Source organism: Euprymna scolopes, chromosome 6 (genome assembly GCF_053919585.1).
Source record: "Euprymna scolopes isolate OS-2025 chromosome 6, ASM5391958v1, whole genome shotgun sequence".
NCBI classification, from domain to species: Eukaryota; Metazoa; Mollusca; class Cephalopoda; order Sepiida; family Sepiolidae; genus Euprymna; species Euprymna scolopes.
This window is the reverse complement of record NC_136487.1, coordinates 45,253,933-45,280,917: the sequence shown is the minus strand read 5'-3', so window position 1 is coordinate 45,280,917 and position 26,985 is coordinate 45,253,933. Positions and strand designations below refer to the sequence as shown.

Sequence of the window (26,985 nt, the reverse complement as noted above, 5' to 3'; positions counted from 1 at the left end):
ATTGCCACTTGGAACGTAAGCGGTAACTATTTGGAATCATACCTAAGCGGTACTGTAGGGAGTTGAGCAACAAAATTCTATTCAGTCTAGTTAGTCAATAGTAAGTATGTCGATGGAGTACAAGTGGTATGATTTCTTTGGAGAATATTCCATTAAAGTACTTGTCAAACAGGCACAGGGGTGTAACATTGCGACGATATAACAGAAGTTGGAATTTGGCCGATAATGTAAGACATATAAACTATAAAATGACTTTTAACGGTTTTATTACACCAACTGCACATGCACCATATTCGTCTTTTTAGTATTTTCTCACAAATTCGGGAGTACTGCAGGATATGTACATTTTTCAGTTTTTTTTTTTTACTTGAGAGTCGTCACTTATCAAGACTTGAAGGCCTCTCGAGGATAAGGGTTAATGAATATAAGGTGGTAGTGTAGTAATCGTTAATGGTAAAAGCTGAGTAGAATTTGATTATTTATGGGGACGACTAAACAGGACCTTGTTTACATTGGATTTCTATTCAACCGGGAAGCAGTGCAGCGGAACAGTGTTCCAAAGGCAGACAGTTCTGGGAAAGAAGCTTTGTCCATGGAATCTGCATTTACATTTAGGCACAGATAGAAAGTGGGGGAAATAATATGTAGTGGTTGTAGTTAGTCGAGTGTTTTTGTGAAAGTTTATCAAGGAAGGGCCATAGATTGGAGTTCAGTCGAGCACTTGCCATGAAAACAGCGATAGAGCAGAAACAGGATCGTGACGCCTTTTCTGTGGGAAAGAGGTTGCTCATTTAAGCTAAACTCTCAATTTTGCCCATGAATTTTGCTGGATGCAAAGCTGGTATTTCAAGCTGCTGGTATTTACTATTCTTGACTTCAATACGATTGGTTTACTGGAGACTTTCTATGGTCTATGCCGTTTTACTTATGGCTGGACTATGATTATTTGTAGTCATTTTTATATTTATTTACTATTTTTGTTTTAATTTTTTTTATTTTTGTTTCAATTTTTTATTTTGGTTTTTATTATTTTATTTTAGTTTTAATTTTTTATTTTATTTTTAATCTTTTATTTTAGTTTTAATTTTTTATTTTATTTTTAATTTTTTATTTTGGTTTTGATTTTTTATTTTAGTTTAAATTTTTTATTTTAGTTTAAATTTTTTATTTTGGTTTAAATTTTTTTATTTTAGTTTTAATTTTTAATTGTAGTTTTAATTTTTTATTCCAGTTTTTATTTTTTTACTTAAGTTTTAATTTTTTTTATTTTAGTTTTAATTTTTAATTGCAGTTTTAATTTTTATTTTAGTTTTACTTTTTAATTTTAGTTTTAATTTTATATTTTAGTTTTAATTTTTTTTCAGTTTTAATTTTTTATTTCAGTTTTAATTTTTTTATTTCATTTTTAATTTTTTTATTTTAGTTTTAATTTTGTTTTTTAGTTTTAATTTTGTTTTTTAGTTTTAATTTTGTCTTTTAGTTTTAATTTTTTATTGTAGTTTTATTTTTTTATATTTTAGTTTTAATTTTATATTTTAGTTTTAATTTTTTATTTAAGTTTATACTTTTAATTGTTGTTTATAATTTTTTATTTTATTTTTAATTTTTTCTTTAAGTTTTAATTTCAAATTTAAATTTAAATTTTTTATTTTGGTTTTAAGTTTTTATTTAATTATAATTTTTTATTTAAGTTTTAATTTTTTTCAGTTTTGATTTTTTGTTTAGGTTTTTTTATTTTGGTTCTGATTTTTTATTTTAGATTTAATGTTTTTTATCTTAGTGTTAATATTTACTTTTAGTTTTAATTTTTTATTTTAGTTTTAATTTATAATTGTAGTTTTTATTTTTCATTTTAGTTTTAAATTTTTAATTCATTTTTTATTTGAGTTTTAATTGTTTTATTTTAGTTTTAATTTTTTTAGTTCAGTTTTAATTTATATTTTGGTTTTTATATTTTTTATTTTAGTTGTAATTGTTAATTGTAGTTTTTATTTTAGTTTTAATTTTTTATTTTAGTTTTAATTTTTTATTTTAGTTTTAATTTTTTATTTTAGTGTTAATTTTAAATTGCAGTTTTAATTTTTTACTTCAATTTTAATTTTTTATTTTAGTTATAATCATTTATTTTAGTGTTAATTTTTTATTTTATTTTAATTTTTTATTTTATTTTTAATTTTTAATTTTAGTTTTCATTTTTTTTTATTTTAGTTTAATTTTTTTATTTTAGTTGTAATTTTTCATTTCAGTTTAATTTTTTTATTTTAGTTTTAATTTTTTATTTAAATTTTAATTTTTAATTGGAGTCTTAATTTTTTATTTTGGTTTTAATTTTTAGTGTAGTTTTAACTTTTTATTTCTGTTTTTATTTTTTATTTTAGTTTTAATTTTATATTTTAGTTTTAATTTTTTATTGTAGTTTTTTCAGTTTTAATTTTTTATTTTATTTTTAATTTTCAATTGTAGTTTTAATTTTTTGTTTTAATTTTTATTTCTTATTGTAGTTTTAATTTTTTATTTTAGTTTTAATTATTTATTTGAGTTTTAATTTTTAATTGTAGTTTTAATTTTTTTATTTTAGATTTAATTTTTTATTTTAGTAATATTTTTTATGTTTTTTTAATTTTTAATTGTAACTTTAATTTTTGCCGTCATTTTAATTTTTTATTGTAGTTTTAATTTTTTATTGTAGTTTTAATTTTTTATTGCAGTTTTAATTTTTTTTATTTTAGATTTAATTTTTTTATTTTAGTTTTAATCTTTTATTTTGATTTTGATTTCTGATTTTAGTTTTAATTTTTTATTTTGTTTTTTTTTAAATTTTTATTTTAGTTTAAAATTTTTATTTTAGTATTAATTTTTATTTTAGTTTTAATTGTTTATTTTAGTGTTAATTTTTTCTTTTAGTTTTAATTTTTTATTTTGTTTTTCTTTTTCTTTTGGTTTTGATTTTTTATTTTATTATTAATTTTTTATTTATTTATTTTTTTTAATTTTAGTTTTAATTTTTTATTTTAGTATTAATATTTTATTTTAGTTTTAATTTTGTATTTTAGTTTAGATTTTTATTTTGGTTTTTATTTATTATTTTGGTTTTGATTTTTTCTTTTTCTTTTTATTTATTTCTTTTTTTCTCAGGTCCACCTTATTCCATTGATATGGTGCAATTGTTAGACGAAAAGTCAGAAGCTGGCAATTTATAACAGCTGCCGAACCTGGAAAGCTGAATCTGTCACGACCCAGGTGAATGAACTTATACCATTTTTGTTGGTAAATAATTTAGATTAGTGCATTAAAATTATTAAAGCTTCTGCCAATACTGTGCCAAAGCTACTCGGAATAGATAAACTAAAAAAGAAGTAAAGAAAGAGCCCTAGTAGCAGAAACGTTTAAATGGGCAAATAAAACAATTAGAAAGAATTTAAGTAAAGTACAAGCTGCCGGAAATTGCAAACTCAAAAATCAGAGTATTTGTGAAGGTTAACGCGTAAATTTGATATACATAAAAAAGGTTTCAAATGTATAACTGAAGAACTGATATAATGCATAACAGTTAAAATTGCCAAAGTTAAACGTCACAGGCTTGCGCAGTATCGCAGAACAGACTTTTCGAAAATAACCAGAAACTTCTTTTTAATCAACTAGAAGAAATTGAAAAAGGGAAAGACGTTATATCTGATGCTGATTAATCTCGTGTATTCTGAAAAGAAATTTGGGAAAAGAAAAAAACATAAAGATGATGATGCAGATCAAATACAATAAAAGGGAGGTGTCCTCTCGAATAGAGCGAAAAATAAACAACAGCCACCGTTAAGATGCTGAAAGTGAAGGTTAAAACACTTTCAAATTTGAAGCGCCTCGCCCTTAAGGAATCCAGGGATACTGATTCAAAAACTTTCCAACACTTCATCCACATCTTGAAGTAATGCTTACAAACTGTTTGACGATAGGTAGCTTCTTTGAGTGGCCAACAAGGAGAACTACAGTCTTGAGAATAAAAGACAAAATGGAGTGAAATGACAAACTTTAAGCCAATTACCTACCTCTTGTTAGGTGGAAATTGTTCACGAGAATGTTGTCTGAAAGTGTCTGTGATCGAAACAGTTTGCTTCATGAGGAACAGAAAGGCTGCCGCAAAAGATCACAGGGCAACAAGGATCAGCTTCCGATCGGTAAAATGATCATAAGAAACTGCAAACGAATGTCTACCAACGTTGACATGGACATTTAACATTTAAGAAGGCATTTAACATGGTGGTCCAATTCATGGGTACTATATTGTTTGGACATTTTCGAAATAGTCCCTTACAGCCGGACATCTATAAAGAATAGCATGAAGAATTGGGAGAGCCATTTAACTTCAAGAAATGTTAAATTATGCAAAGTGCATCTTGAGAAAGGGATTTTCCAGTGAGATAGTCATTTTGCTTTTTGTCATCAGCTTGATCCCGCTGACATTTCTATAACGTAATGTGAAAGCAAGATATGAAATTGGAAAAGAACTTCTTACTAACTGCTATTCATAGATGACCTTAAAGATTTTAGAAGAAATAAGAACCAGCTTGATAGTCTGATGAATACAATCATATTGTTTAGCAATGACATAAGGATGGAACTTGCCATTTTCTTTTAAACGGTGGTCACCATTTATCAAGGCCCGGAAGCCACTCAGGGATAAGGGTTATTGCAAGTACAGTACGTTAGTGTGGAGATTTAATGACGTGTTTACTTAAGGGGACGGTTCATTAGGAATTTGTTTACGTTGGAATTGAAGACATCCAGGTCGTAGTCAGGTGGGAAGCAGGCAGACGGAACAGAGTTCCACAGACGTGCAGTTCTAAGAAAGAAGCTTTGTTCATGGAATCTACGTTTTGATTTAGGCACAGATAAAGAGTGGGGAAAAATTTTCACAGTGAATTCAGCTAGACGGGTGTTTTTCGTGAAAGATTGGCGAGGGGGGACCAGGGATTGGCGTTCAGACGAGCACCTGCCATGGAAATAACGATAAAACAAGGCTAGGCTCGCAACGTCTCATCATCAAATATGCTATTCATGTGATGAAAAGATGCAAACTCGTCCACTTAGATGGCCTTGAATTCCAACAAGAGATCTGATAAAGAACGTTGACAGCGAGAGAGGCTACAAATATTTAGGGGCACTGGAAGCTGATAAGATTAAGAACATAGAAATGTAAAATCAGGTCACAGTCAAGTACAACAGAAGATTAAGGGTCATTCTAAAATCACACTTCCACAGTCGTTACACAATATAGGCCATAAATGCCAAAGAAATATCTATCATTCGATATACCGCTGGTATACTTGACTAGAATGTAAATGAATTAAAATGTGTAGAGACAAAAAAAAATAAAATGCTTACAATTAATGGAGGTTTTACTTAGAAAGGAAATGTAGATTGACTGCGCCTAACGAGAAAAGATGATCGAGGCTTACTTAGTGTTAAAGATTTGTTAAATATAGAAAAAGGAAGTCTAACTAAATATATTTCTGAAAGTTATGAAATTCTTCTTCCATAAGTGAAAAGAGAAAATATACCAAGACCTGTGGTGAAAAAGATTCACAGGTTATTAGAGGGGAAACGTTATTTGGAAAGAAACCACACAGTGTACTTTAATGGCAGACTACAATTTAGAGATAATGACAACTGGAATTGGTTGGTTAAAAGATCTACTGAGAGCACTTAATGATATCTCAGGAAGAATGTTGTGCGTCAGTGACGCGAAAAACGCTGTACTGGTTTGAACCGAACTTACTTGCGTCGGGTAAGTGTAGAAAGGTCAAAGGGTTGCCGCTGACACATATCGAACTCAGTTACTTCCATTGACAGAGCGTGCACCTGCATTGTTAGAAACTGAGTCGGTGCGTTTTCGGAGCAGGTCGGTTAACAGGGGTTACCATCCCCACACATACACCTTGATATAAATAGAAACGCACATGGGATATTTTTGGAAGTAGACAGTTGAATTTGGAGGAAGCTTGGTAGTCAGTTTCCAAACCAGGAGGGTCAGAAAAAAGATGTGTCGACGAAAATGCAAGAAAGCTTGTCAGCAATGTAAAAGCTTCAGTAGGCGAATAAAGAAAATCGGCGTCGTGTTTTCGTCTTGAATGCTTCGTCACAGATCAGCGACTAGTGATGGGAAAACCGCACCCAGAAGACAAAGGATAATAACAAATAGTATGTTGAACTGTTAACGTTAAGAACTACTAAGGCAGATACACAACTTAAGCGTCCTTAAAGGAGCTCGACCGCATGTATAAACACTAGACTGTATAGATGTATATAAACTGTATATATAAGACTTGTATATAATGAAATGGGAACAGATGCACAAGGACGAGCTTGAAGAGACGACCACATAGAGGCTATTAGAACACACCCACACACGCGTTACAGCAAGACGACATAGCAGTTATATAAAAAAGGCAAGACATAACATCAACATTAGATCCATTAAACACTGCATCGACAAAAATGCAGAATCACCGATGTGTAGATTATGTACTGACAGGGAAGAAACATTAGCGCATATTATATCAGAATGTTCTACGCTATCTCAACATCATTCAAAAAGCAACACTGGAATATATGTAAACTCTATGAATTAGCCCACAATGAGAAATGGTATAAGTCACACAAGCACAGAGTGTGAGCTACCTGACATCCAGTTGTAATATTCTGTTGGGGAATGCCTACTATACAATGCAACACAATATCCACTGGAAAATCTGTAAACGTTGAATATCCAGTGTTACAGCAAGTCCTGGAAACATATACCAGAAATAATATTTGGAAATAAGTCATACAATATCTGCTATGATTATAAAATTCTTACAGCTACATACCTAGAAAACGGATTTCTTACACCTGACATAGTGATATGGAGCAATAATGCTGGATTAAACAGAACTGAGCGTGAAAAGATAAAGAAATACCAAGGTTTTACATACGACATGAAAAGAAACTGAAATCTTAGGATATCTCCATCATTCCAGTAATTATAGAAACAATTAAGCCCAGGTAAAAGGTTCTCAAAAACTACCTGGCTAACATACTGGTGACCCCGGTGAAAGGAAATGCAATGAACTGCACGCAAAGAAGCATTTAAGATTTGAAAAAAAAAATCTCTTGAATGGAGTGTCTGAAATAGCGGATGACGGTCTGACATCCGATAGGATGCCCATAACCAGCAAAAATAAAATGATAAGAACATTGAAAAAAGTAAGCGAATCCTCATTTTTAGGCCTTTATGATGTGTGGAGACAGCCATTATTCTAGTTTAATCCGGAGTGGTAGTAGGTTTAAGTGACTTTGGATTAATCTATTCCAGGTATGATACGGAATTGCATTCTGTTATTAACCCCCAATTTGGGATTTTTTTTTAGTGTTTGGTGTCAATCCGTAGTTGCTATTACTCTGAACCGGACCCGTTGTTCCTGTACATTGTATGGATCAAATAAACAAAACTGCATCGGTTGATGTACACATGTTTTTACATCATGAATAATTAGTTAAAGCACATGATTAACAAAACAATTGAAAATATTAAGAAACAGAAACGTAACCAAGTGATTTGATTCGGAATAAAATCACCTGAGATGGGTTGATATGCCTAAGACAGCAAAAAATGAAATATATTTATTAGTCAGTGCACTCATCTAAATAAAGAGCTAAAAAAGACATTCATCACACTACGCTTCTCTCTCTATTTTCCCATCCTTTCTCACTTTATTCCTATTAAGAGGGCCGTTAAGGCGTTCAGTTTAGTGTGTGGTCTGTCCAGAAAGCATTCGACCATGTACTATTTTTAAAGAAATAGCGTCCCCAAGGAAATGACGAATCATCCCCTTTAAAATAACTACCTTTGGGAACACACTGAAGTTGTCCATATATATTTGAAAGCAAAATTCGGATTCCTCTTCTGGGAGCGTCTATTAGATTCTTCAAAGTTTGTGTTGGAAAAAAAAAACTTCGGCCTTAATTTGAATTTCATCCTTTTCACTAAAATCGTAATCTCTCTCCCTCTTTATATATATATATATATATATATATATATATATATATATATATATATATATATATATATATATATATATATATATATATATCTATCTATCTATCTATCTATATATATATATATATATATATATATATATATATTATTTACAGAAAGTTTTAGATGAAAGAAATCATTGGTATCGTCGGTTTCAAACCCGATCAGAGATGATTATTGGCTGAAGAGAGTTTGATATGGGTATCTAAAACGGTCCCTAATTATCGGGTTTGAAACCGAAAGTACCAATGACTTATCTCATCTAAAACTTTCTGTAAAGAAAATATAAATAATACTCTCTTATTTTAGGATTTTCCTTATAAGTGAGCACTCTGCTGGATTTCTTTTTCCAAAATAAAACTATATATATATATATATATATATATATATATATATATATATATATATATATATATATATATATATATATATATAAAATAAAAATTACAATAAGTTTACCAAGGTAATCAAAATGGTAAACTTAAAATATATTATAAATATTAAAGAGTTAATATTTACAAGTAAAGTAATCTCAACCAGATGTAAAAGCTCAATAAAACCGAAAAGGAAATAGAGCTTATAATATGAACAAATGATTAATAAAACATGTTAAAAGACATCTTGAAAAAGAGTTAAAAACATATTTAATCTTAAAAAATGAAGCACAAGATAAGTGGATAGTCCTTAATCCGCGGAGTTTCGAAGAAATACTCTCCTTCTCATCAGAGGGCAGGAATTAGCAAAATGCGGGATCGGATTTTGCATATAAAAGTATTTAATGAAACTACAAGTAAGTCACAGATCTTACTTGGTTAAAAAAAAGGGTGAGGTAAGGGGAATAGGAGGTAAAAGAAAAATGATAAAAAGATTTCACATGAATGGATAGTCCGGTGAAGGGTAAAAAATATTTGTAATGCTGATTCTTGTACCATCCCCCCCTTCTATCATTAACACCTTCTCTATTAGTTTCATTCCTCGGTTCATTTTTGAAGGATACAACATGGTTTCTGAATCTTTCCTTAAAGACACACTCCGTGGTTCCAAGATATACCTTCTTAATATTATCAGCCTTCATCTCACATTTGTACAATATTTGTGAGGTTAAGCATTTGCCACACAACGGATAATTGCCGGGTATTCTGTAATTACAGTTTCTCTCTAAAGCCCGTTCCTTCGATACTTACTTATAATTATTCCTTATTTTGCTTATTTTCCTCTTATTAACGTGTTGGGTCTACATGTTAAACTGTATGAAAACGCGTGTACAATGTTACAAATTCAACGCGTGTTATCCATCATCCCTCCAGTATGATCACATGGTCCTCGTCATTCCAACGTACGAACATCCATGTATATATCACATTATGCTTTCATATCACTTTGCAGTAATTTAATAAATTGGGTCATGAATTCTGTATTATCCACCGTATTCATCGGATTTTATCCCACTGAATACGACTTCAAACAACCTAACCAGCTGCAGTCGAAAATAGCCTCGTTTTTTTACTTTATTAGGCTCCAGGCGTGTAAATCGATAAACTTAATCCGTGATTTTTATTTACACGATGAAATTGTTTTCAAGCTGATTAATAAGTAAATATATTCTTATCTATCCAATTAGTTGTACGGTAAGAGTCATGTGGTTAATAAAATAGTCATGTATTATCTCCGTTCAAGTACTTTATTAATTTATTCTTCATTTAAATCCGCTATATTTCTTTACATAAAACAATATACTTTTGAAGCCCGTGTGAAATCATATATATATATATATATATATATATATATATATATATATATATATATATATATATATATATATATATATATATACAGTGATGATCATATTTATTGGCACGGTAAAATAAAAGTTAAATTTTGTCTAATAAATTCTAAAAAAGGGATTAAATTAAAGAAAATAACAAAGTATATTATGTATTTTTAACTGGCCTTTCCGATGCAGCAATCGGATTTTAGAAAAAATAAATAACAAAGGAACAGCAAACATAATTGCAAAAAACCCTTGTTCAAAATTATTGGCACGATTTATTTAATAATCAATTGTATAGCCTTTGGCCTTGATTACCTTCCTCAGTCGCTTTTCATAGTTTACAACCAAGTTGTTGCACTCTTCAGTAGTAATTTTAGCCCACTCTTCCTGACAATAATCCTCCAATTGAATAAGATTCTTAGGCTTCCTTTGCATTACCCTCAATTTAATGTTCTCCATAAATTTTCAATTGGATTAAGGTTTGGGCTTTGTGATGGCCACTCCAAAACATTAATATGATTGTCCTCAAGCCATTTCTTAGTCAGTTTAGCCGAATGCTTTGGGTCATTATCTTGCATGAACCACCAACGACGACCAAGTGAGAGCTCTTTAGCAGAGTCTTTCAGGTTTTCATCCAATATTTTAACATAATCTTCCTTTTTTATGCTACCTGTGACCTTAACAAGTCGCCCTGGTCCAGAGGCAGCAAAGGATCCCCAAAACATCAAACTGCCTCCACCGTGCTTCACTGTGGGTATGGTGTCCTTAGGCAGGAAAGCTTCGCCAGATTTTCTGTAAATATAAGACACTTTATTATGGCCAAATAACTCTATTTTCGTTTCGTCAGTCCATAGAACACGTTTCCAGAATGCAACATCTTTATCAATATGACGTTTTGCAAAGGCTAGCCTTGCTTTCAGGTGCATAGGCTTCAATAAGGGAGTCTTTCTCGGACGACATGCTTTTAAACCAGCTCTCTTCAAAACTCTACCAACTGTATGTCGAGATACATTCACTCAAGAGGTGCTCTGTTCATCAACAATCTCCCCAACAGAGATCCTTGGGTTTTGTTTTACTTGTCGAACAATTTTCCGTTCATCTCTTGGGGAAAGAATCCTTTTTCTCCCTCTACCCTCTAAACTCATAACGTGGCCTTGCGATTTGAACTTGTTTATTATGGCTCTAACAGTGGATTAGGGAAGGTTTAGCTTCTTTGAAATCTTATCATAGCCCTCCCCATTGGTATGGCATGCTACAACAAGCTTCCTGACGTCTTCGCTGTGTTCCTTAGTTTTAACTATGGCGATTGAAAATTATAATTTAGTCACTTATAATAGTTTAAATAAATCGCTATCTAAAAATTATCTGAAAAAAATTATTCACTGAATTAGCGTTAAACAAGCATAATATGGCTATAAAAAAGTTCAGAAAGCACGTAAACAGGAAATTGATTGATATTATACTGATACTAAAAGAAAAACAAAGCCGTGCCAATAATTTTGAACAAGGGGTTTTTGCAATTATGTTTGTTGTTCCTTTGTTATTTATTTTTTCTAAAATCCGATTGCTGCATCGGAAAGGCCAGTTAAAAATACATAATATACTTTGTTATTTTCTTTAATTTAATCCCTTTTTTAGAATTTATTAGACAAAATTTAACTTTTATTTTACCGTGCCAATAAATATGATCATCACTGTATATATATATATATATATATATATATATATATATATATATATATATATATATATATATGAATGATATAATGCTTATACAGGCTTATATTAAGAGTTTTACTATATTTGTCATTTTCTTCAAGAGGTAATTCGGTAGACTTTTCTGGAATAATGAATGGGCTCGTCTGTTCAATTTGTTCATTTATAAACAATACTTTAATGTCTACATTTGTTTAACAATATTCGTATTGTTCTCTAAACAACCAATATATAAAGAAACTTAAGTTCATATCTAAACAATACCAATTCAGTTCTTAATATACTAATTCATATCTAAACAATACTAAATAGTGTCTAAAAACATTAACACTCATGTTAAAAAATAACAATTTATATAATTATAAAACTCAAATGACCTTGTAACGGGTGTTGTAACCCAACATCCAGTTTATGACTTCCGGTTGCGCATGCGTACATAAACATAAACCCATAACAGCGTAATTAAATAAACACAAATCGCTGGACTGGTTTCGTTCGAAGGAACGGACGTCCTTAGAAAAGAGAATATCTTAAATTTATTGAATAAAAAACTTCAAGATATGGGAAGCAATCGCAAAACGTGATTACAAATAATACATATAATCATCAACCTGTTTCATATATACGATATATATTATACTAAATAATCAACGCGACAATAAAACGTATTGTTTTACTGTGTACGTTTTCAGCGTCCCAATTTTTTTTTCGCGTTTAAATTAAAAGATATATCAAAATTTGAATTTAACATTAAGTATTATGGTATCTGTTCAGTGCACATTGGAATTTACCTATAAGTATGGCAAATCACTTATAATTCAATGGCTGTAAGTTTTTTTTTTAAATAAATAATTATAAACAGAACGACTCATAGAAATCCAACTATATTCTTTTTTCATTTTAATATACTTTCATAGAAATGTTTCTGTTATGTCACAAAAAACTATTTTCTTTACGCCGCAAGTGTCACGCTCATACATTAATTCCATAGAAAATATAACATACTGACCTAACGGGTCACGGGTAGTCTAGTTCATGTTTAAAAATATTAAACCATGTTCAAAGAATACTACTTCATGTCTAAATATGATGAAACTTGTTTCTTTCACAATTTGGAACTCTCGTCCGGGATTCTGCTTTCCCAATTGTACTGACATGCTACTTATCTCCCTTCATAATGCCTCTGCAACTTATGTCCCCGATAGTAGTCCCCTACTTAAAAGTAGCAATGTGCCTTGTTTGAAGTGAAAATTGAATAAAAAAAAAATTACAGCCTTCGCTTCAAGTATGAAATCATTCTAAATAAGGAGAGAAACTAAATTATTAAAGGTTTCTTTTTAGGAACCTTACAATTTAAGAATGACGGGCACTTAGCTAGTGTTTAATAAAAAAAATGTTAATTTCCATTCTGTTCAACTCTTAATCCACTGAAGTGCCTTTGGCCGTTTATCAGAAATTCTAAACCCGGAGCATTAAGAGAATTATGCAAAAATGAAAGAACTTTACTTTTCTGTTCCAAATGAAACAGTAATATTATTGGAGTATTTTTTTGTTTTAATTTATAATTTGATACTAAAAATACTGTGAATTAAGAATCCATTAATTGTTTCTAATTGAATAATATGTTTAGAAATAAAAAATGAAAATAAAAATAAAATAATGGCTCTTGTTGAAGACCCAGTATGAAGTAATACTCGTTTATGAAAAGTTGAATGAATTCGGAAAAAATCGCGAACAAATAATCACATTCCAACAGAAATGTTTTGAATGGTATGAATCTAAGACTTAACAAAACGCTTTTTATGGTTTAGTATCAAGTTATAAAGCCGAAACAAAACCAACTTTCCTGAACAATATTTTATTTTAGTACTAAAAAATACCCCAAATCTTACACCGAAAGTCTAAGAAATGATTCTAACTATTTAATGCAATATTTCATAACATTATTGGCTTTATAAAAGCTTCAAATTTATCTTACTAGGCACAGTTTACACGGAAGGCAGGAGTAATATTTATTGACGGAGTATCTCTTTAAAAATCTACCAAAAATCAAGTAATTATCCAATCAATAGTAAATTTTCATTGATTATTAAGTGAAGAATGAACTTTATAATGGTATATTTTTTTCATAATCGAAATTAACACACACACACACACACACACACACACACACACACACACACACACACACACACACACACACACACACACACACACACACATATATATATATATATTTTGCCTACAACCCCCTTCTTTATTTGTGGGCACAAATATGCGTAAAATAATCAACCGAAACTGAACAAAATATATTGTATTGTAAGGAGGGTGAGGATTTTAGATAAAAAGCAACTGTGCACGTATCAGATTTTAAGGTTGAAAAGCCGAATTTTGAATGTGTTTAATTTTTCATCTTTTGTGTTTTGAAGTTCAATATGTTAATAATTATTCTTTCAGAATAGCAAAAAAATTTACACATATTCATTATCCAGAAACCCTTAGTCCTGATGGCAAGACAGTCAAGACGACCAAGCGTGATACTAGATGCAGGAGTTGTCTTCAACACATACGGCGCCTAACATTCCCAAAGTGGTCATCCATCTGGCACCGACCAGCCTCATCGTTGCTTAACTTCGGGGGTCATGTAGACAAAAAATAGATATCTATATAAATAAAAATGTAAAAGTATAATGTCTGTTACTAACCAATAATCTTAATAACAACTGGGCCGATTGCTTCGACATTTTCGTACAGTATTTTCGTCGTATCCGTGCGTGTTTTTATATATCTCTTTTTAATTATAACGCTATGCTTAATTTTTATTTAATAAATTAGGTGTTTATTTTTCTAACGATATTGCCATTTTTTATATGGGGAAATATCACTAGTGCTTCACCAGTCACGTGACATGTATAAAACATTAAACTTTCACAATACAGTATCTCGCTTAATGTAAACAGAATTTGTTTAAAAAACATGACGGGTAGAAGATCGAGCACATGCGGTTTTTAAAAAGACATTGATTTATTTAAAGTTTGTAATTTTTAATATGGGTATATTAAAAATGTTTCACAAATTTTAAATGGGTAAAATTTAATAACGTGATTATTGAAAACGTAACTATGTGATTGAAATTTTATTTAAATTAACCACATGTGATCGATTGACTGTTAATTATTCTTCTTAAATAATTTGCAAATTTTCTTGAAAACACTTTTCTGTACTTTCACCTTACAATTTATGATTTTCATAAAAAGCATATATCTTTTCTTATAAAAAACTTCTGTTAACAAAAAAAACATTTATTGCTAATTTTCTTAACCCCCCCCCCAAAAATGTAAGGTTTCTTGAAAAAAAAACTTTAACCTAACAATTTACAGTAGAAATTTATTTTTTCTTGAAAAAAACAACAACATTTATTGATAAAAAATTGCAAAAATAATAAAATAAATAAAAGTAAATAAACAATAAAAATGTATTTTCGCTTGAGAAAAATGAATAAATAAATATGTATTCAGTAAAATGTACAGTAGTTTTTTGTTATTTTTTATTTATTGTATTTCCATTTCTTTCTAGTTTGTTTGTTTTGAAACTCGTCTGCGTCTGTTACTTTGATTGGTTTAATCCGGTCACTGCCGATCAAACTCGAACCATAATTGAAGAAAAATCCCGAGGATTAGGCCAAATTCTGCAAGAGTACAAAAATATATTCAGGGTGTTCATTGTACAGGTCGGCCGATAAAAAGGGTGGTTCTTCATTATTGTAGCGAAATCCAACAGCCGAAAAGTTAATATTTAATTTAAAAATAAAATGGTAACTACTTACATTTTTTGTTAATTTCAACAATGAGCAATGTTATTTACCTAATTGTTATGTCAGAATTATTTAAGTCTTCCATGATTCAACGAAAAGATGATTTCGGCTATGTTTGTTTTGTAACGTGACATGTGATGTAAACACAAGGGAAATAGCTAAATTTTCTAATTTCTTCGAAAACTATTTTCTTTAATAATTACTTTCTACCTTATCGTTTTTGCTATTTTCATTATTGCGACATGGAAATTCAGTAGATACCATTAGTTTCACTTGAAAATAAATATTTCGATTTCCGAATTTCGCTACAATAACGAAGAAGCACCAGAATATTAATTTATTTTTATTTCGGACAATTATTCTCATCTTTATTAGTTGTTGTTTTCATCTTTATTGCTTGTTGTTTCTGTTCCTATCCGTCGCGGCTACCACCTGACGAAGGCCAGAGGAATAGTTGGCCGAAACGTCGTGAAAAACAACAACCAATAAAGATGAAAACAACAACTAATAAAGATGAGAATAATAGTCCGAAATAAAAATAAATTAATATATATAATGCTCATCTCAAAAATGAATTCCAATTAAGGAATAATATATATAAACACCAGAATGTTTACGAATATTTTCATTTATTAGATTTGAAAGCAATATTTTTCTACAAAAAATCTGCAAAAATAGGGATATTTATTTGAATAAAAAACAACAGTTTGCCAAACTATTTCCTTTTTGAAAACTTATCCTACAACTTTTTTACATTCTTTCCTTGTTTTTCTCATCTGCCTCCCACTTGTCTTTTTTTCTACCGATTTATTTTTGATAATGTTTAAACAATACTCTGGTTCATTTCTTTACTATACTCAAGTTCATCTATCCATCTATATGGTCTGGGCTCCTTGCATGAACTAACATGATTTCCGTCTCTTCTGTCAGCTGCCTTAGATCTTCAGGATCACAGTTGGTGTCATGTGCAATTTGCTGGATGTACGTGAATCTAGGTCATCCTATGCTCGTACACTCGTGCCGTGGAGTCCACAACAACAGATTTCTCCCAAGCTCTTGCTTGCTCTTCTGGCAGTGACCGGCAAATCGTAGATGTCGCTCCCTGATGGTAGTAGATATGGCAGATAGGTTGCTATAAAATTGCTGTTTCGTGGGATGATCTTGGCAAGACATATTTAACACTGTTTATAGCATACGGGTGTACGTGCCGTCTAGCTTTCTTTCCAATCTTTTGGTGAGTGTCCAGGTCGTAGCACTGTAAACAAGGACAGACTCCATCACTGCTCTGAAGAACTGCCTTTTTAGTTTATCAGCCTTGAAGTCCATACAGACCGCAGCTTATCCATTGCAGCCCATGCTTTTTAGATGCGATTTTCGATATCTTACGCGGTGGAACCTATGTGGTTCCCAGGTACGTAAACTCAGGGATTCTTTCAGTGTTATTCCATCTAGAGGTTGTATCTCCCTCTTTGCATGGAAATTCATAAACTTTGTGTCATCTGCATTAACCAATGACCAATGTCATTTGCATACTTTTCTAGTTCACGTAACAGCGTTTGCGCATCAGTAGTGTTATTCGCGAACAGAGCAATATCATCTTCGTAATCTGCATTAGTTATGGTTGCTTCTGGATTCATAATGACTTCTTTCATTCATAATGACTCCTAAATTGAAAAGGAATTGTTCCACTTGTTGTTCAATTCAGTGATGCAACAAAGGGGTTCTGTTTCCAAAAAACACAACTCTAGTTGAAAAAAAAATTAAGAGGCCTATAATTCTATTTAAAGGTTAAAATGGTACTTGTTTTTTCTAAGTTGAATAGCAAACTTGCAAAATGAACATTTTGCCTGACAAAACCGAAATATAAATCTCACCAACATAATCCTTTAGCTAAGAATCCCAAGGACTCACCTTACTTCGAAAGGTACACCAGCCCAACCAACCGCCAGCCCTCAGAAAAACCAACGTCCAGTTTCCTATTTCCTTGAATGTTTTCACGACTAACCGAACTCTGGTCATTTGCGAATGGTCAACATTCGTCCATCAAGAAACTGATTACTCGAGATATCCATTACAGATGACAGATATTCAGTGTCTATTCAAAGTGGCTTATCCATAGATAATCTCTGAAACCACTTTTCTGAAATAGGTTAGTCTCAGCATGATTTCTCGTTTTAATGAGATACTTATTTTATTTCAAATATAACAAAACATCTTTTGGGTGGCCGGACTCAAACTAAAGTTAATTGCGGTTCTCTATATTCCATTTTTCCTTTTACCGAGCATCTATCACCTGCAGTTCCTGTCATTCGTATGAATCACTATAACATTCTCTCTAGTGCATGTTTATACTTTTCAAAAATGCAAATCTATAACTAAAGATTTCGTACAAAGCAAAACTTTCATACTATGACACTATTGTACTATCTTTTAATGCTCACTTATAGATGTAGTATAGTATATATTCTCTTGTCATAGTACTGTCTCTTCTAGGATTATCTCTATTCTTGGGAATGGGTAGTGTAGAATCTGTCCTGCTATTATGATACTAGCATTTAAGGTGTCATCTTCTCTTTTAGAGGAAGTGTAGTATCTGTTCAAACACGATGAAAACATCCTCCTATGCGTTATGCTTTATTTGAGAGGTAATGGACCAGAGGTTATCTCGTCAGCGTCAGACAAGGCCAAACTATTTGCAAAGAACTTTGCAGCTAATTCTACCCTATGCGACGAAGGCCATCAACTCCCAATATTTCCTCCTATAACACAGAACAAGCTAGGTAACATACAAATATCCGTGCATGAGGTCGCTAAGCTAATAAAAAACCTAGATTCCAGTAAAGCAACTGGCCCTGATGGCATCCCAATTATAGTGTTAAAAAGGCTTCAACCAGAACTTGCTCCCATACTTACGAAACTATTTAAGCGCTGCCTTAAGGAGAAGTGCTTTCCGACCCCCTGGAAGACCTCATCAGTTTGCCCTGTATTTAAGAATTCAGGTGATAAGTCCCCTCCCTCTCAGTACAGAACAATAAGTCTTCTCTGTGTTATGAGTGAGTTGCTGGAATCAATATTAAATAGAGAAATAGTCAACCACCTCAGCAGGAATAACCTTCTTAGTGACACACAATATGGTTTCCGCTCAGCAAGATCTACCGCAGATGTGCTGACGGTTATATCCCACAGGATTAGTGAATCTCTTGACAAAGGCTTCCTTTCTAGGGCAATTGCTCTTGACATATCAAAGGCCTTTGACAAAGTATGGAATAAGGGTCTACTTCACAAGATTTCCAGCTACGGTATAACGGGAAATGTTTTCTCAATCATTAAATCATTTCTCTCCGATAGGCTCATAAGAGTAGTGGTAGATGGACAAAAATCGGAGGCCTTCAATATAAATGCTGGAGTCCCTCAGGGGTCAATCCTGGGCCCAACTCTCTTCCTGATCTACATCAATGACCTCCCTAAACACATACTTAAATCATTCGTTGACATCTATGCTGATGACACGACCATCTACGGCAACACACCAAAGGCTGTAAATGACGAAGTTCTCTCGGATTCTCTCTCCTCTGATCTCGAGCGCGTGGTTCAGTGGGGGAAGATGTGGCTAGTTACCTTTAATGCATCCAAAACCAAACTCCTATCCTTACATCATCAACGCTCTGATCCCCAGCTGGCATCAATTGTGATGGATGGCTCTCGTCTGGGTGAGGCCCCGTGTTTTGACAAGTTTCTGGGTTTGACCTTTACTCCTGATCTGAAATGGAACACGTACATCAAGTCTGTTGCCAAGGTCGCTGGAAAGATGGTGGGATCCTTCTACCGCTCCAGAAGATATCTCACTACTGATGCAATTCTCTATCTATATAAAAGCCAAGTACGGCCAAGGATGGAATACTGTTGCCATATCTGGGCAGGAGCTGCCAAAAACAGCCTATCATGCCTTGACAGAGTACAAAATAGACTTCGTGGTTTAGTGGGGGTTGCCCTTTTCTCTACCCTGCAACCCCTCTCCCACAGAAGAGACGTTGCGAGCCTATCCTTGTTTTATCGTTATTTTCATGGCAGGTGCTCGTCTGAACTCCAATCCCTGGTCCCCCCTCGCCAATCTTTCACGAAAAACACCCGTCTAGCTGAATCCACTGTGAAAATTTTCCTCCACTCTATATCTGTGCCTAAATCAAAACGCGGATTTCATGAACAAAGCTTCTTTCTTAGAACTGCACGCCTGTGGAACTCTGTTCCGTCTGCCTGCTTCCCTCCGGACTACAACTTGGATGTCTTCAAGTCTAATGTTAACAAATTCCTAATGAACCGCCCCCCTAATTAAACACTTCATCAAATCTCCTCACTAACGTAATGTACTTGCAATAACCTTTATCCCTGAGTGGCTTCCGGGCCTTGATAAGTGGTGATCACTGTGTAAAAAAAAAAAATGTAATAGATTGCCACTTGCAAAAACATTACCATCTGAAATTATTAATATATACTAGCAAAATATGCAACTGAAAGGAGCAAATATTGGGCAGTAATATTAATTTAGAAAAATGGTCTTTATTTCAGCTTTTGTTAAACGTTTATGAACCTATTGTAAATTTCCAGTAAAATGAATAAATAAAATAAATAGATCATTTTAGCAAACGATTTATATTTTATATAAACTGGATTCCAAACAACTTACCTTTTCACCCAAATACTATGGTAAGAAATTTGATTGTATTATACTAGCAGGGTGACCCGACGTTGCCCGGCATTGAATGATGATCAACGAGTGTTTTACATCCCCATATTTTTATTGACATCGGAATCGGTTAAATTGCCCATTTTTCAATCAAATCATTTGATTGCTTGCCTTAGATTGGGACCCATTGCGGTGCACCAGAAAGAAGCTCACATGCCTCTCGCAGGAATTAAGTTCACAATACAGTGTAGTTTACATTGCACTGTAGAGAACCTACTATTGATGTTATAAAATTATTTAATATATAATAGTAAATTTTAAGATGCGAAAATCAAGTATAATGATTCCATTTTACTTGGAACAGGAACATGCATTTCGAATACGCCCCTGTCATTTCAAAAAACCCACTTTTATATGTTGTGCCTTTCGGCTTGTGTGGTATTCTAAAATGCACTTGTGATGTTAGGCTGTGTAAGGTGTAGACTGTGGTCAAAATCGCCAGTTCATTTTTTAATCTGGTTATTTCGATTATCGAATATCGATACTTATCGAAGACATTCCGATACAAAACCTATCTAAGAACACTGCTAGGCACATCATTTTATATAATAGTAGAGATTGTTCTTTATACATGTTTGTAAAGACATGGTACTACGTCATGAAGTAGTGTAATATAATTTGTTAGAAATAATGTTTATTTTCTGTTTGTTTGCACGTTTATTCATTTAAAAATAACGCTGTCTGGCAGGGTAAGGAATCAGATCACCTATAAACGTTAATGACGTCATCGGCCGAAAATAATGGGATAAAGGGATATCTAAATGATAGTTTAGTGTAGAATGTATTCTTTTATTTTCTAACAAATAAATAAAACTATTCAATAAATAAAAGTAAATAATAATTAAATTAAAAAAAATATCCATTTTTTTTTTAAATCAGTATTCGATAGCTGGAAGTTTCATCGGATATCCTTCTGGCTTGGCAAGTCAAGAATCTGGTTGTTAAGAACTCGAAGCAGAATCAACAATGCAACTCTTACCGACAAATAATATTACGCGTAGCATTAGTTTTGATAATAAGAGATTAGAAAGTATATGTTGTGTTTCCTTTCGACAGCTTCGTAACTCTCGCTTCCCTTATTTTGTCATTTATTCCTCACATTCCATGAACGATGTTTCTGACAAAAAGAGGAAACTTCAGTTTTCTGGCTCAGTTTTCTAGCTCAGTTTTCTAGCTCAGTTTTCTGGCTCAGTTTTCTAGCTCAGTTTTCTGGCGCAGTTTTCTGGCTATCCGTACGATACTTATCGTTGGATAGAGTTTTTATCTTGAAGTGGTATTTTTAGCTCCTTATATCAAACGGATTCATGCCTTGTCTGGAGCGATTTCTATATAAAAACGTAGTCAGTTGAGTTTAAGTTGCTTCAACTGATTTCAGCTTCTCACGCAGTTCAGCTCGGCTCACCACTGAACGATGAAACAGACTGGCCATAACGAACCAGACAAATATATAAAGTTCTGTGATCAACGATCACACATATTATACAACAGTGGGAGCTGAATGGCGAGACATAATAGGATCATGTGTTACGTTAAACAAAACAAAAACGCCTCCACTCAGTCTCGAAAGGCAAAGGATACCCATTGTAAGGGTAGCTACTCATGTAATTGTAAGACAAGGATTGCGCAATCTCCAACCATACATCTCCTGAATCGGCACTGAGTACAATAGCAAGGAGTAATCCGAAACGACTGGAAACAATACCGAGATAAGCAGAGAGTACATAAAAACCTGCAATTATCAAATGGTCAGCTATTTTAGTTCTGACTTTGTTCAATGTTGCTTAACTTTGGTGATCTGACGTGATTATACCGAATATTACGTCAATGTACGAGGATTGAAACAGCCTCGTTCTGGGTTATGTTTGACTTCGATAGGATAATACTTGCCTCGAGGTCTTTTTAAACCGATCACCATCGCAGCGTCGAATGGGGCGTGTCTATATAAATATATGTACGAGAAAGTCTTTAATCGACTCCAATGGTTCCATAGCCCAGAAGAAATTAAACATAGGGGCATAAGTTTTGCCTTGTGATTATTCCGTTCTAAACAGAAGCTAACCATGTGGGTGACAAAGATGGTTGACCAGCAGTCAAGACGACAACGCAACAATAGTTTTCGATAAAGGCAGATAAAGATTAGACTAGAAATAAATAATGTTTGTTTTTTCTTTTTTAACAATATGTCGTTTTTAGAAAGGTGATTGCATGTGTGAAAGGGAGGAATAGAGAAATGTGGGGATAGGTGGGGAGAGATAAGGACGAAATGTGTTTGGTTCAATATCAGCACTTTTACTAAATGTTAGAAAAAAATACAACAAAAAGCATAAATAAAGCAAATACGCAAAGTAATAAAAACAAGAAAACAGATAAAAGCAAAACAAAAATACTCTATCTGGGTGAATATTACGAAGAATTATTACACCTCGTCTCTTAGTGGCTAGCGGAGATCATTTGTTTGTGCCTTTTAATAAAATAGTTCAACTGAAAGAACAAAAATAACAAGATCATGCCGAGCTTTTGTTCTCCATTCGACGGCCAACACCACATCAACACGACCATGCAATAACAACAACAAATATACTTAAAGTTAATTCGTCGGCAGTCGTTTTGACAATTAGAAATACAAACATTATGTTAATTTACAAAATCAAACAATTAATTTCAGAAAAACAAAATAAGTAATGTAAAAATATGGACGTTTTTCGTGCGTTATCTGAATTTGTTACTACGCTATCCATGTATTCAAGCATCCTAAAAAAAAAAAAAAAAAAAACTGAGGAAAATACCACCAATCAATCAAAGAAGGAAGTTATAAACTCATTTTTAGTCAATGAGAGTTATTTCCCTTTAAGGAAAACTTTTATATTATATATTTTTATTATTTTTTTACTATAATAAAGTTGTCTGTAGGTATTTAATTATTATAGTAAAAAAATAATTATGACAGCCCCTTTAAGAAATTCGTTTCTTATCGTTGAGCACTTTCCGTTGAATTAAAAGTCGGTCAATTTAGCTCTTATGCGTAGATCATCGTATAACGATTTGATCACTGTCTGTCTGACGTAATGAACATTTAAATTAAAAATGTTTAAAATTCAACGCTATTTCACACGGTTAATAGTAGCCGAATGGATACGGCCTCCGCTAATCGAGCCAGAGATGTCTCGTGTCGCGGGGTTCGAATCGTTCGACTGGTAGTAATCGTGACACCCTGCACTGAAGAATCCCGAAAGGATGAAACACTAGTGTCTGTAGGTATTTAATTATTATAGTAAAAAAATAATTATATATATATATATATATATATATATATATATATATATATCACGAGGGATGAATAAAGGGAGAGAAAAGTAAGTGGTTTCTATCTATCTCTATCGGCATTATCACGCGGACACACCGGTTCCCATCAGATCACCGAAGTTAAGCAGCGTTGAGCCTGGTCATTACTAAAATGGGTGACCAATTTTGGAATTCCAGGCGCTGTATGTAGGAGGACGTCAACACATCCTCGCAAGAGTTGCAAAAACCTAACGGGGATATACATGCGACTGGGGATCGCTTGTGAATTTCATACTCTCATGAAACTTCTTCCTTCGGAGGAAACCGGTTAAAACCAAATAAGGTTAGTGCTTTATCAGACACACACACACAGCTAAAAAATTCTGAAAACAAAACAAGAAGATTAGAAGTCGAATAAGGATAATGAATAAAATGAAAGAATCGTATTTTTTCAAAAAAGTGAAGACTCAGCCAGAATTTGACAGGTTTATGAAATTTTCATGTTTTCCTCCACTGAATCTGAAAAAGATGCCGTTGGATTCTTTATCAGGGAAAATGGCGACAAAATTATTTCCAGTCTCCGATGTAATTGAAGAAAAACTCTAAATATTTCCTTGTGTCAATTCAAACCGATATTATGTTTCGGAAATTTTGAAGTGAGGATTGATTATTTGGATTATTTGGATTATTCTGATTACTTTCTCAACATTTTGACCGGTAAAACCCCGATCTTCTTCAGGTGCATCTTATCGAACTTTTGTTAACTTAATTCACGAGGTAGTCTACTTTCATTCTGCCATCCATTACCGGTTAGTCGTTTTAAGTAATTCATAATTTTATTATTTAGCATCTAATTGGCACTGAAGATTTACTTTCCATCCAGAATAATGTCACTTAGAACTGATTAAACGACAGGCGATGATAATTCTAATAAGAATTTAATATAGGGTTTACTTAGACGATCATTGACACACAAACTGTGTTGCTTCTTTAAGTCATCTTGCTTTCTACCGTTCTTCTCCATCTATAATTTTTACTTCGTCCCATAAGGGTAGACGGTTTCACTTTTCTCCTAAATATGTAGTTAGCATTAGCCAACTTTTCAATAGTTCCACATGTTACGACTTTTCATTGTTCTTTTAGTGGGCGACATGTCTCACTTTTGTATATATTTTAACACTTACATGGAATTGCATACACCCAGTACTTGGTCATGACTTTTACTGTAAGAAGCTTGAGTCGTTCAAGATGTTTTCAAAAAGTTTAGTTGCTCCTGATATCCTATGGATTGTATATTCTTTGAATATTTTTCACATAAACTCTTCATATGTTGTATGCAAACTGTGGTGGGTTTGATATTTGTTCCAGATTTCTTGGAGCTTAAGTCATGCTCTGTGGATGATTGTTTCCGCGAAGGATCTCTTTTAAGCTGTCCACATCCAATTGATATGTACTCCTATGACTACACTACATATTACCTTTCATCGATATTGTAAGCAACGACGATTCTTTTCTTTACATTACATGTATGATAGGAGTTGAAATTTCCAGTTAAAGTTGGCTTTCAATATACAGAGCCTGTCGCTGCTCTATTATTATTTTCACCGAAAGTGTTCGTCTGAGCTTCAATATATGACCCCCCTCGACAAACTTTTACAAAAGCACTACTCTAGCTACAACTACTATCAAAAATAATTTTCCACACTCGCTATCTATGCCTAAATCTTAACGCAAATTCCATGAATAACGTTTCTTTCCTATAATTTCCCGCGTGTAAAACTCTGTTTCGCTGGCCTGCTTTCCAGCTAACTACAGTATGGTCATCTTCAAGTCCAATGTAAACAAGTTCTTGTTGAACCGTACCTTAAATAGTCAAATTATACTCAATTTCTACCACTAACAATTACTACGCTATACTACCCGTATTAACCCGTATCCTCGATGGCCTTCGGGCCTTGATAAGTGGTGACTTTCTTGTAAAAAAGATGACACAAATCCTTGATTCGTGGAGTTACCAACACATCTAGGAATGTCAGCTTGTAAATTATGTTCCTTCTCCATGATGAACTGTATAGACGGATAGAGTTCACATAATCCAGCAATGCTTGAATATCCTCCTGATGGGGCCAAAGTATGACTGTATTATCCACATATCGCAGTCACATTGCTGGCTTTAGTGGTGTGGATCCTAATACCAATTCTTCGAATTATTCCATGTATGATTTGGCCAATACTGAGGGAAATGGTGATCCTATTCACAGACCTCTTAGCAGATGTACGTAAGATCCCATCACGAAGTAGTTTATGTAAAGAATATCAAAATTCCCATATCTACAAGAAATCGACTCAATAGATAGCAAGCTGTATCTCGAACGCTGACAATGGCGAAACTTAGAAAGCTCGTATATGCGTGGTAGTTTATTGTAATGCTGGGCTAGCTCTCTGTATTTTGGAAGTAGTATTAGATTCTTGTTCTTACTGAAGATTTGTGACAGCCCTGTCTTTAACGCTGGATCATCTTTCACTTTACAGTAGCGACCAGACCCAATTTATAAAAAATATTCCGCTCTATCCATTACGCTGTAGCAATGTCTTCGCTCACTGACAGTATTATGATATCATTATCATTTCGTAGTGACTTGAAAAGCAATACTTCCTTTGGGATATTAGATTTGAATTCGTGATGGCTTGTTTCACATTCTATCTTATCTCATTGATTCTTGGGGTTTTAGGGGTACCTCTTCATTGGTGCTATTATGTCTACGTATGAAATCCTCTAATGATTGTGGCAAAGTTGAGACTTTGTTTTAGCACTGGTTTCTTAGAGGTAGTCAGCTGGCGCTTACTTTTGTTGACAATGATTCTTATTGGTGAATGGTGAACTTGGAGTTTTATGTCCTCAGCTTTCAGCTGTTCCAATTCTTTTATTTGACTAGATACGACCTGTTAGGAATTCTTGCTTATGTGACATGGCCTAGTCAGAAATGAGGCGAGATTAATTGAGATTTAAGTTTATAATTAATATTACTTGCGATGGCTGTGGTGGATTCCATCTCGGGCAATCCCCTGCGCTACTCGTCTTGCGATCATTTTGTAACGTTATCTGGGAACCACTATGTTGTAATCTCAGTCGCAGAAGATGACGAAGAATAAAAAAGGATGTCAACTCGCTTTTTTTAACAACGACATTTATTTCCTTCTTCATTCTCTCGTTACCGCCGTGACGTCCCTCACTTGATCGTCTTCTCAAGCGTCATTCACGCCTCTAACGATGATCTCGAACGTTCCTCACGTTTCTAACGTAATCGTCCTCTTTCTACTTCGTCTTTTTTTCTCTGTACCGGTGACGTCATTTTGCATGCATTTGCGTCCGCGCGTCCGCGCTATGTTACGCTTTGTGTCCTTCTGGAACTGACTAATAGTTTAAAACCTGGTTAAACATGGGGGACTAGCTTCAGATCACTGCTCCTGCATAGAAATGTTAGGTGGTTGGTCATTTGACATATAAAAAAAATTGTTTCCATTTATTTCGGGTCTGTACTGATTTGGTATAATGTTTTGGATTTTTTAAAATGAGGATTAGTATTAGT

General features: G+C 32.9%; 1 pseudogene; it reads left to right on the top strand.

Annotated features, from left to right (window-relative positions):
- Positions 1–23,486: 23,486 nt before the first annotated feature.
- Positions 23,487–23,605, top strand: LOC145278412 (5S ribosomal RNA; annotated as a pseudogene).
- The last annotated feature ends 3,380 nt before the right edge of the window (positions 23,606–26,985 follow it).